Raw genomic sequence first — 10,881 nt, 5'->3', positions numbered from 1 at the left:
TGATTGTATATAAATCAGTAAAAAAGTGCTTATATAATGAAATATTAAACCCAAATCTTGTTTCATTTTTACATAATCAGCAAAAGGCCGATTTTTAAGCTAATAGTAATCCACTCTTATTTATCCAGAGAGCTGTGAACAGCTAAGTATTAGAACTAAGACTATTAGCCAAATTTAACATCTAAACTTTTTCTTCAGAGTTGCAATTTTCTTTTTTTAATAACGGTTTATTTTATGAATGATTGATCTGTACAGCTGCCAAGGCCACTGTGTACAGACCAGAGAGGAGCTCCATTTCTTGGTCTCTTTCCCTTGGACACTCTTCTTTCTCGGCCAGCAGCCGCTCTTCACAAGACTTGCATGCCTCCTTCCTTGGTCCTAGACCTGTGGGCCTCAGACTATTCAGCCAGGAGCTTCTTGCAGGCTCTGCCTGCCTCCAGCTTGTGAATGCGTTCCATGAGAATTCACTTGTCCTTAAACACATTCCCCTGTATTTTCAAGGAGGCTGTGATATATGCAGTGATCAGTTGTATTAGCTTTTCAGTATTGTCTGAGCAGCAGCTGCAAAATCCTCATCCACCTCATCCAGCTCACTTTCTTAGACATTTGAGCACTGGCAGTACCTTTTCGCTCACCTATGCTCATATACCTGCTTTTCCTGTGGGGTAAGGTATTTTTTTGGCATCAGGCCCAAGAATGGATGGTCACAGGCTTGTTGATGATCAGACTGTCTTTGATCAGTTTCTGGATTTGCAGCCGAGAGTTGGCACTGGCAACTTCAGTGGTCTCGTTGGGGTCTAGTCAGACCACCTTCTTGCCACAGCAGAGGGCACAAGCAGAGGGAACGAGCCGCAAACTCTTCTGAAGCCTGAGCATCCTCATGGCTGCGGCCTCAGTGCATAAAGGAAAGAGCTCCTGAGCTGCAATTTTCTCAAGGGGAAAGACTATAAAAGTCACACATTTACTCTTATCCCTAATTCTTTAGATTCTTTATCTGTAGTTTATTCTGTGTGTACATAATGACAGAACAATTATTTATGATTATATAATGTCCTTAGTTTCTAAGAAAAGAGAAAATGAGAATGAATAAGAAAGAATTAAGTTAGAGGAAGCTGGCTTCATATGAATATGAAAAGATGAATGTTTTCCCTCTGTAAAGAAGGGAGATGACTTCAGTGCAAGTAAACTGATGTTGACATGGTGACATGCACAATCAAGCACACAAGAGCTGAAGTCAGGACAGCTGGTTTAAATAATAATTCATGTCTTTGACAACTTTATCAAGTCAGATTCTTAAAACCTAGTACCTAAGAATCCCTAAAGTAAAAGGAGAAATGAAGGAGGTCTTCCGTGTTTGACAATGTGATCTATCTTTCAGACAGGCAAGACAGAATCTTCTCATGAGATTTCTTTCCTTTCTATATTAAATCTAACATGTCTCGTAAATGAACTACCTTGTGCACACAAGAATTTCAAACTGACAGCTGCAATATCAGACTCTTTGGTGAAATTATACCATTTGGAGAGAAAAATGCATGTAAGTTAAACTATGAAGGGAACAGGTGTTTGACCAAAAGCACTGGATGGAAGATCCCATGAGAACGGCAATAATAAATAAGAACAGTGCTTATGCAAACCTCATGACTCCAAAACCTGGCCAAAAACCAAGTAAAGTTCTGATGAACCTGTTAACAATTGGTGTTTTTTCACAGTCTTTAGAAAAGAAGACCTAAGGAGCTTTGCTTCACGGTGGTGTTAACTAATGCATTCATCCAACTCAGTCCAATCAAATTCAGTCTGAAAGGCTGCTTACAAGACAGGCCTCAGGTTCACAAAGATGGCTCGGGCAGAATTTCAACCCTTGAGGAGCTCACAGTTTAGCTTTTCCTTTGAGCAAAATACTGTCTAAATTATTTCCTTCAGGATAAGAGAAACCTGTTTTAAATACAGTCCACGGTGATTTGTAAAATTGTCGCATCGATCCCAAAGGTAGTTTATGTAGGAGTCCAGGAGCCATTAATCCTGTTCCCTGTGAGAACTCTTAAAAAAAAAAAGTATTCACTAGTTAAAAAACTAATCATATGTATATATATTTAGTAGCCTTACTCAGACCACTGTACTACTCATATCCTATTTAATAAAGCATAAGAATAAGAGTAAATAATTGTTTCCACCTCAAAACAAAGCTGAAGGGTATTCTTAGGAATACAGAAAGATTGAGGGCCCAAAAAGGTAAAATTCATAATGTCTGCCATCCATTAAAAGATTACCAATTATACTAGGAAGCAGGAGAATACAACCTAATTTGTAGATAAATCTAAAGGAGTATATAGAAAGAAATTTTTATAGCAATAATCACCATCTATACAGGCAGTCCCTGAGTTATGAATGCCTGCCTGATAGACAATTTCTGCATGTCCTTTAATGTTATCTAAATTTATCCTCAGTGTCAAAATGATTGATCCAACCCCTAACCAAATCCATTCTTGTTGAGTCAATGCCAACTTATAGCAACCCTGTAGGACAGGGTAGAACCTGTCCCTCGAGGTTTCCAAAGCTGTAAATCTTTACAGAAGCTACTACATCTTTCTCCTGCTGAGCAGCTGATTGGTGGCAACTGCCAACCTTTAGTTTAGCAAACGGGGTGCTACCGTGGCCCCAGCATTAGTCCCTACTCCCAGCAAATACTTAATCGCAGTTACTTTCACATGCTGCATTGACAACTTTTAAATTTTTTTAATTAAAAATATTAATAGTGATTTGAATGAAATGTTACAGTGCAAACTGGTTTTCAATTCAGTTCACACAGGTTATGTTTTGTGACACAGTTTTTAAAAAAATTTAAATTTATTACTAATTTCAGTAAAAATTTACAGACTTTGGATTTCCATTCATTCATTGTTGCACTTTTCTTTCCTCCCAGCCCTCCCCACTAGTACACTACCCTCTTGGAAAAATAAAAGACAAATTCTTTCATTGTTTTACAAACGCTCCCCCAGGTCCACTCCACCATGTAGCCTTCACTCTAGACTTCTATCATGACAAAAATACCTAATCACATATTCCTTTTAAACAGTTTTCTCCCTCATCTGTTTCAATGCAGTATATCTTATTGAATCCATCTTTCTCAGTCTCTCCCCAACCCCAAGGTCAGTCCTGTTTTACAACAGTGGCATCATGCAGTATTTGTCCTTTTGTGACTGAGATACTTCAGTCAGCATAATGTCCTCCAGAGTCACCCATTTTAAATAAAATTGTGTGAGTTCCTTGTTTTTCAATGCAGCATAATATTCCATTGTGTAAATATACCACAGCTTCTCTATCCATTTGTTTGTTGATGGGCACTTAGGTTGTTTCCAACCCCTTGCTATTGTGAACAAAGCCGCAGTAAACATGGGTGTGTATATGACACAGATTTTAATTCCCACATTATAATAGCACCCTTTCCACTTCCTCCCTGTGTTTTCCAGGTTCCATTTGGGTAGCATTTCCCTGGGATAAAGCTCAGAAGGCAGAAAGGGTTAAGAAAGGACAAATGGAAATGTGTAGCTTTTAAATCTTAGAAAAAGCTTTGAGTGTTTTCTAGCATTAAAATCTGATAACCACTTTCTACGAAGATGACGCCAAAAGCAAAGAAGGAAGCCCCTGCCCCTCCCAAAGACTGAAGCCAAAGCAAAGGCATTAAAGGCCAAGAAGGCAGTCCTGAAGGGCATCCACAGCACACAAAAAAAAAGATCTGCACGTCCCCCACCTTCCGGCGGCCTGAGACGCTGAGACTCCGAAGGCAGCCCAAATACCCGCAGAAGAGCAACCCCAGAAGAAACAAGCTTGACCACTATACTATCATCAAATTTCCCCTGACCACTGAGTCAGCCATGAAGAAGATAGAAGACAACAACCCACTTGTGTTCATTGTGGATGTCAAGGCCAACAAGCACCAAACTAAACAAGCTGTAAAGAAGCTCTATGACATTGATGTGGCCAACGTCAACACCTTGATGAGGCCTGATGGAGAGAAGGAGGCCTATGTTCTACTTGCTACTGACTATGATGCTTTGAATGTTGCCAACAAAATTGGGATCATCTAAACTGAGTCTAGCTGGCTAATTCTAAATACAAATATTTCATAATCAATCAATAAAAAAATAATAAAATGAAATGAAGTAAACAAACAAACTGATAACCAGACCCTTATCATCAAGTCTATTCCAACTCATAGTGGTCCTCCTTTGGCTTTCTAAAACCCAGTGGAAGATCCTTGGGGGTTTTGATGGGAGGAGACCACCCATCTTGATCCTATCTAGCAGTTGGTGGATTCAAGTCAGTAATCTTTCTATTAGCAACCCAACACAACGCAGAACCATATTATACTATTACTACTTAGAAGTTTGACTTTACAAAGCTAAATTTGGATCTCGATCTCCTTTGTAACTTGCAAGCTGACAAGAAAAGAAAAATGGTTAAAAATTATATCCTAGGGTTCCACTGTAAGAAACTAGAAAAAAAAAAAACCACCCCAAAATGAAGGCATGAAAAACCCAAATTAAGTTGAAAAAAAGGGATAATACAGATTAACGTAACAAAAATCAACAAAATAGAAATAAAATGAAACAAAATTAATAAACCTCTAGCCAGAGTAAGCAAGAAAATGTTTGAAGTTAAAAATCTCCTACAACATTAGTAGGAGTTTAATATCATTACAGACTCTGATATTAAAAGCATAAGTGAATATTCTTTAACAACCTGGAAGAAACTGAAAATTCTTTGAATGATACAAACTACCAAAGCTTATTCAAGAAGAAATAGAAAACTTGAAGTCCCACATCTGTTCATAAAAATAGAATTGTAGTTAAAAAATCTTTGTACAGAGGAAATTACAGGTCTAAATGGGCTTCACTGGTAAGTTCTACCAAACATTCAAGGAAGAAATAATATTAGTTCTACACAGTCTTGCAAGAAGATAAGAAGGGAGGGGACACTTCCCAACATATTCTATGAGGTCAGCATTACTCTGACACCAACACCAGTGCAATATAGTACAGGAAAAGAAAATTACAGAATCTCTCATGGTTGTAGATTGAATAATTCTCAACAAAATTTTAGCAAATTAGAACTCATGATTGGTAAAAAAGATAATATATAATATCCAAGTTAATATTTGATTATCAGGGTAACATCACATTTGCAAAGGGAAAAACTCATCCCTGTGATCATTCGGATGCCTTTGTTTAGTCAGTAAAACCCAGAGAGACATTTTTCTGGTATTCTGTGCTTTCAGTCAGGATCCATCTGACATCAGCAGTGCTATCCCTGGGGCAACTGCTTCTTCTAAACCCATCTTGAACTTCTGGTAGTTCTCTGTCAGTGTGCTGCTCCAGCAGCTTTTGGATGATCTTCAGCAATATTTTTATAATTTCTACAGTCTGTCGGGTCACTTTTCTTGGGAATGGGAACAAATAAGGATCTATTCCAGTCAGCCAGTCACTCAAATGTCTTCCAGATATCCTGGTATAGACTAGTGAACATGTGCAGGATTGCATCTGTTCTTTGGATCATGTCAATCAGTACCTCATCTATTCCTGAGGCCTTATTTTTTGTTATGTCTTCAGTGCAGCTTGAACTTCTTCCTTTGTTACCATTAGCTCTTGTTCATATGGTACTTACTGAAGATTTTCAGTGTTGACCAATTCTTTTTGGTATAATGACTCTGTATTACTTCCATCTTCTTCTAATGCTTCCTAGATCATTCAAGATTTTTCTCATGGCATCTTACAGTATTGTAACTTGAGGCTTGAATTTGTTTTTCACTTCTTCCAGCTTGAAAAAGACTGAACAAATTCTTCCCTTTTAATTCTCTGACTCCAGTTTTTTGCACATTTTGATAAGCTACTTTGCTTTGTCTTTTCAAATTGCCCTCTGAAATTTTCTGTTCACCTCTTTTACTTCAGCAACTCTTTGTTTTGGCTTCTTGATTCTCTAATGCAGTTTTCATAGTTTCTTTTGTTCTTTTCATGAATAATAACCTTGATTTCATTCCCTAGGTCCTCTGGTTTTTGATCATTGCCTCAAACTTGTTTTTAAGATTATTTTTAAAATTCAGGTAGAATAGACGGTTCAGATCTTTTTTTCATAGGGTGTCTGTGAGTCATGCTCGATTCTATGGCATCTAACAACAACAACATTGCTTCGGGCAAGTCAAATGTCAGGGACCTCTCCAAAATACTGAAGAGCATTGGCGTCAGTCTGAAGACTAAAGTGTGCCTAATTCAGGCTGTGGTCTTGCCAGGGAAACCATTTGACAAAATAGCTTGTCCATTTCTGATAAAATCTCTCAACAAATTAGGAGTGGAAGGGAACATCCTCAACCTGACCGAAGTTGTCTATCGAAAAGCCTTCAGCTTACAGTGTACTCAATGATTGTACAGAAAACGTGTTGGAGAGGCAGGGTAGGGCTGTTAGTGCTCACAGTTTTTCTATATAACTTGTACTGGAGGATCTAATCCAGTCAGGCTAGAAGAAGGAGTAAAAGAACTCAAGATTAAAAGAGAAAAACTAAAACAGCCTTTATGCTTGAATGGATCTGTCTAACCAAAAAAAAAAAGCTCCTAGAACTAATAAGTGAGTCTAGCAAGTTGCAGAATATCAATTCATTATACAAGAAACAAACAAAATAAAAACAACCTCAAACTCATTGCTGCTCAGTCTCCTTTGGGAGACTAATGACCCTCCATTGAGTTTCTGGAATTATATATAAATTTTAATGTGTGTTGGAATCACAGACCTTTTAGCTAATAACTATTAGTTATTAGCTAATGAGTGCTCCGACATTTGCGCCATTCAGAGGCTCATACCTTATTATATGCATTAAATTGGCTTGTTTGTGTGTCCAAAAGTCTTTAAATCCTCAAAAGTAGAGTTGCTAGGTAAAAAGGATGCATATATTTGCAATTCTGATAGATGTCTAATGATCTTGCCAGAGTTCCCCTGTGGAGCCTTCTTGGGATCAGGGAATTAGAAATGCAAACCCACACTAAGGCAGGTCTGGAGCTGTCTTTCCCTTGTTGATCTACACCTCTTGGACAAAAGGAAAGATCTTAAATGGGGGAGAACTGAGGAATTAATTAAATGACGCTCTTTCAGTCCTTAAGAGAACCTTTACAAGCGCAATAGCTCTTCTCTCGTAGGTCTTTTTTTTTTTTTTCTCTCGTAGGTCTTTATGCAACTTACTGGCAGAGAAATGAAATCCACAGGGCTCTGGACACTGTTTTTCATAAGGTTTTCTGGCCTGAATTGCTCTGGAAGTGATGAGATATGAGTCAGGATTCTTGATTGCAGCCAGAGAAGGTTGTTCTGTTTTCTTTGTATGTTTTACACAGGGTTTTGAACTGGTTCATTCCAGTTTGACATCCTGCTGACAATTTGTCTTTCTACCTCCAGGTATACCGAATCAAAATCCACATTTTTAACAAGATCTCCATATGATTCAATATATATCATACACAAAACTTAATGCAAATTAACAAAACACTAGAACTCTAGTCCCCTACTCCCTGTAGGGGTTCTCCCTGTTGCTTAAAGCTGCTTGTTTTTCCACAGTGAGCAGTACTCTCCCATCCAGGCAGGAAAGAGGAAAGACAATCTGCAAGATGGGTTTCTAATGCGTTAGACCAGCAGTGACTAAAGCTACTAGCCGATATTGTTTTGCATTTTTTATCTGGATCCCATCTGTTGAGCTGAAGGAAGCAGACGGAAAAAAGCAAAATGGTGTAGACCTCAAGCCCCCTTTTCAAATTGATAATTCCAGTAACCATGCACTCCAGGCCTAATAATTCAGTGTCCTTTTGCTATCTGAGAGGCATCTCTCACAGGAAAATGCCTGTATTTTGGAAGTAGGTACCCTGAGGGATGGAGTCTGAGGTAGAAAAATAGCGTTACTGAGATACAATTTACATAGGAGCATTTACTGGGTATACTAAATATTTAAGTATTTAAGTGCTGGACTAGCGACCATGAGGCTGGTGGTTTAAACCTTGCCAGGGACACCTTGGCGGACATGCATGCTGACCTGCTTCGGAAGGGTCTCAGCCTTGAGGACCCTTTGGAGCAGCCTTGCTTTGTATATATGGGGTTGCTGTGAGGCAGAATCGACTTGATGGCAACTGACAACAATTTATATAAATTCCATAACTTATACAAGTTTTAACTGTGCAAACAGTCCTGTCATTGCCACTACACTCTACAGACTAGAACTTATTCATCACCCCTAAAATTCCCTCAGTCCTTTTGTTGTTAACCCCTCCTGCCTGCTCTGGGCAAACAGTGTTCTGGCCTTAGAATTTTGCCCATGATAGAATGCCACATAAGTAGAATTGTGAGTCAGTACATTTAAGATTCACTCATATTTTGCAACTATCAGTGGTTTGTTCCTTTTTTATTGTTGAGTTATTGTTATTTTTTTGTTATATGCATATACCACTTTTTTTTTTAGTCATTTCTTTAAAGACATTGTTTTTTATATTTGTGAATAAAGGCATGGAAACATTCACATATATTAAGTGTGCTCCTTAGAAGAAAGGATGGTGAGACTTTGTCTCACATATTTTGGCATGTTGCTAGGAGGGACCAATCCCTAAAAGAAGACGTCAGCTTGGAATAGTAGAAGGTCAGCAGAAGAGAGGAACACCCTCAATGCGATGGATTGACACAGTGATGGCCGTCATGATCACGAGCACAGCAGATTGTCATGGTGGTGCTGGGTGCAGGGTTTGGTTGTGTTCCCCATAAGATCACTGTGAATCAGAATCACGTCTGCAGCACCTAACAGCAACAACAGCAGCACAGCTAGTGTATATTAACTTAGGAAGAAGTACCAAACTGGTTGCCAATTGAGCGTACTATTTTGGATCCCCACTAGCAGATCATGCCAATTGTTCTATATTATTTTCACTAGTAAGTAGTATTTTCTACTTTTTTTAAGTTGTGGACGTGTTTGTGTGTAAAACAAGAATTTTGTTATTTTAACTCTATTTAAGTATGTTATCCAGTAACATGTACCAGATTGTATGACTTAGGAGGTTTCAGTCATTATGGCTTCCTTAATGGTGATGAGTGATTCCTCCCTCCTTTCTGAAGATTGAGGGAGCACTGAGGGTGTGTAATCCATAACCAGATGCACTGCTAGCTCAAAGTCTTTGGGTCGCTGGTGGTTTGAATCCACCAGCAGTTCCTCAGAAGAAAGAAGTTTCAATTTATAGTCTTGGAAACACAATGGAGGGTCACTTTGAGTCAAAAGTGACTTGACAGCATTGAGTTTGGATGCCTTGAGATCATTGAGTTTGGTTCCTCCCCCTTATTCCCTAATGGGTTGTGAAAATGATAAAACACAAAAGCTGAGCAATAGTGAGAATTGCTGATTAATTTTTGAAATTTCTATGCTTGTTGAAGGGAACTCTGGTGGCCTAGTAAGAAATTGCACAGCAATCCCAAAGGCATGTCCCAAAGTCTACCAGATGCTCTGTGGGAGAAAGATGGGCTGTCTCCTCCTGTATGATTTACAACCTCAAAAACGCAAAATTGGTGAAATGTCAGCTGAAGTTTAAGATAAAAGGTGATACAAACAACACTATAGAGAAACTCCACTTGAATCAGTTCAAGGCAGTAGCCTGACGAGGGATATTGCATCCTTCTCTGATCCCCTTATGTTTGCAGATCATTTGGGTCACATCATGGGGAGTTGTTAAGTCTAGTACAACTCACAGCGACACTATGAACAACAGATCTGAACCCTGCTCTATCTTGTCCATTGTAGTAGTCACTGTGTCAATCCATCTGGTTGAAGATCGTCCTCTATTTTGCCAAGTCTCTACCTTTCCAAGCATGATGTCCCTCTCCAAGGAATAGCCTCTCCTAGCAACATGCCCAAAGTATGCGATAAGAAGCTCCAAAGAACACTCAGGCTGCACCTTCCCCAAGTCATATTTCTTTGTTCTTTTTGGTGGTACATGGGATATTCAGTACATCGACACTATTGCTCAAAGACATCAGTTCTTCTCTGTCATACATATTCTTTGTCCAGCTCTCAGGTGCATAGCAAGTGATTGACAAGAATCAGGCACACCTTAGTCTTCAAACTGACATTATTGTTCCTCAATAATTTTGAGAGGTACCTGGCTACAGACTTTTTCTCCTGTTCCTCCTGACTGCTGGCACCAAGGGTGTTGATTTGGGATCTAAGTAAGATGAAGTTGTTGACTATTTCAGTCTTTTCTTCATCTATCATGATATTGCCTATTGGTCCAGTCGTGAGAATTTTTATTTTTTTTTTTAATATTGAGAAGCAATCCATATTGAAGGCTGCAGTCTTTGATCTTTCACAATAAAGGCTTCAAACAAATATTCTTCACTTTCACCAAGCAAGGTTGTGTCACCTGCATAACACAAGTTCTTGATGAGTCTCCCTCTAATCCTGATACCACATTCTTTTTCATAGAATTCAGCTTCTTGAATAATTTGCTCAGCATAGGGGTGGTGGTGGTGGGTCATTATATGACTGTCCACCCACTGAATGTCATGGCACACCTATATTTTGGGGGCTACAGTTTAGTCTATGATAGATTTCAGTCATTTTCTTGTTTTTGTTTTTTTTTAAAAAATTCTAGGATGATTTCAAGGGCTTACTCTCCATTTAACATTGTTTTTGACAAGGAAATTCTAAAACAAAGCCACCCAGTTGCTTTTGGGAGTTCTTAGAATATGCAACTTAATAATGGTCTTTTATTTTTTTTCTATATTTTATTAATTTTCATAAACATTTACAGAGATTTTGGGTTTCCATTCATTCATTGTTGCACTATTCTCTCTACCCTCCTCCCAGTTTGTTCT

At 38.6% G+C, this 10,881-nt stretch overlaps 1 protein-coding gene and 1 pseudogene across 1 annotated transcript in view; one reads left to right on the top strand and one right to left on the bottom strand.

Moving 5' to 3' along the window:
- Window positions 1-10,881, top strand: part of ABL1 (c-abl oncogene 1, non-receptor tyrosine kinase) — a 206,677-nt gene that overhangs the window by 109,652 nt on the left and 86,144 nt on the right. The gene's annotated exons all lie outside the window — the stretch shown is intronic.
- On the bottom strand, window positions 233-885 carry LOC102861072 (annotated as a pseudogene).

The sequence above is a fragment of the Elephantulus edwardii genome, unplaced genomic scaffold, assembly GCF_000299155.1.
Source record: "Elephantulus edwardii isolate Elephantulus edwardi_28Jun2011 unplaced genomic scaffold, EleEdw1.0 scaffold00116, whole genome shotgun sequence".
NCBI lineage: Eukaryota > Metazoa > Chordata > Mammalia > Macroscelidea > Macroscelididae > Elephantulus > Elephantulus edwardii.
Note: the sequence above shows the minus strand (reverse complement) of the source record. Positions and strands in the feature narration are given on the sequence as shown.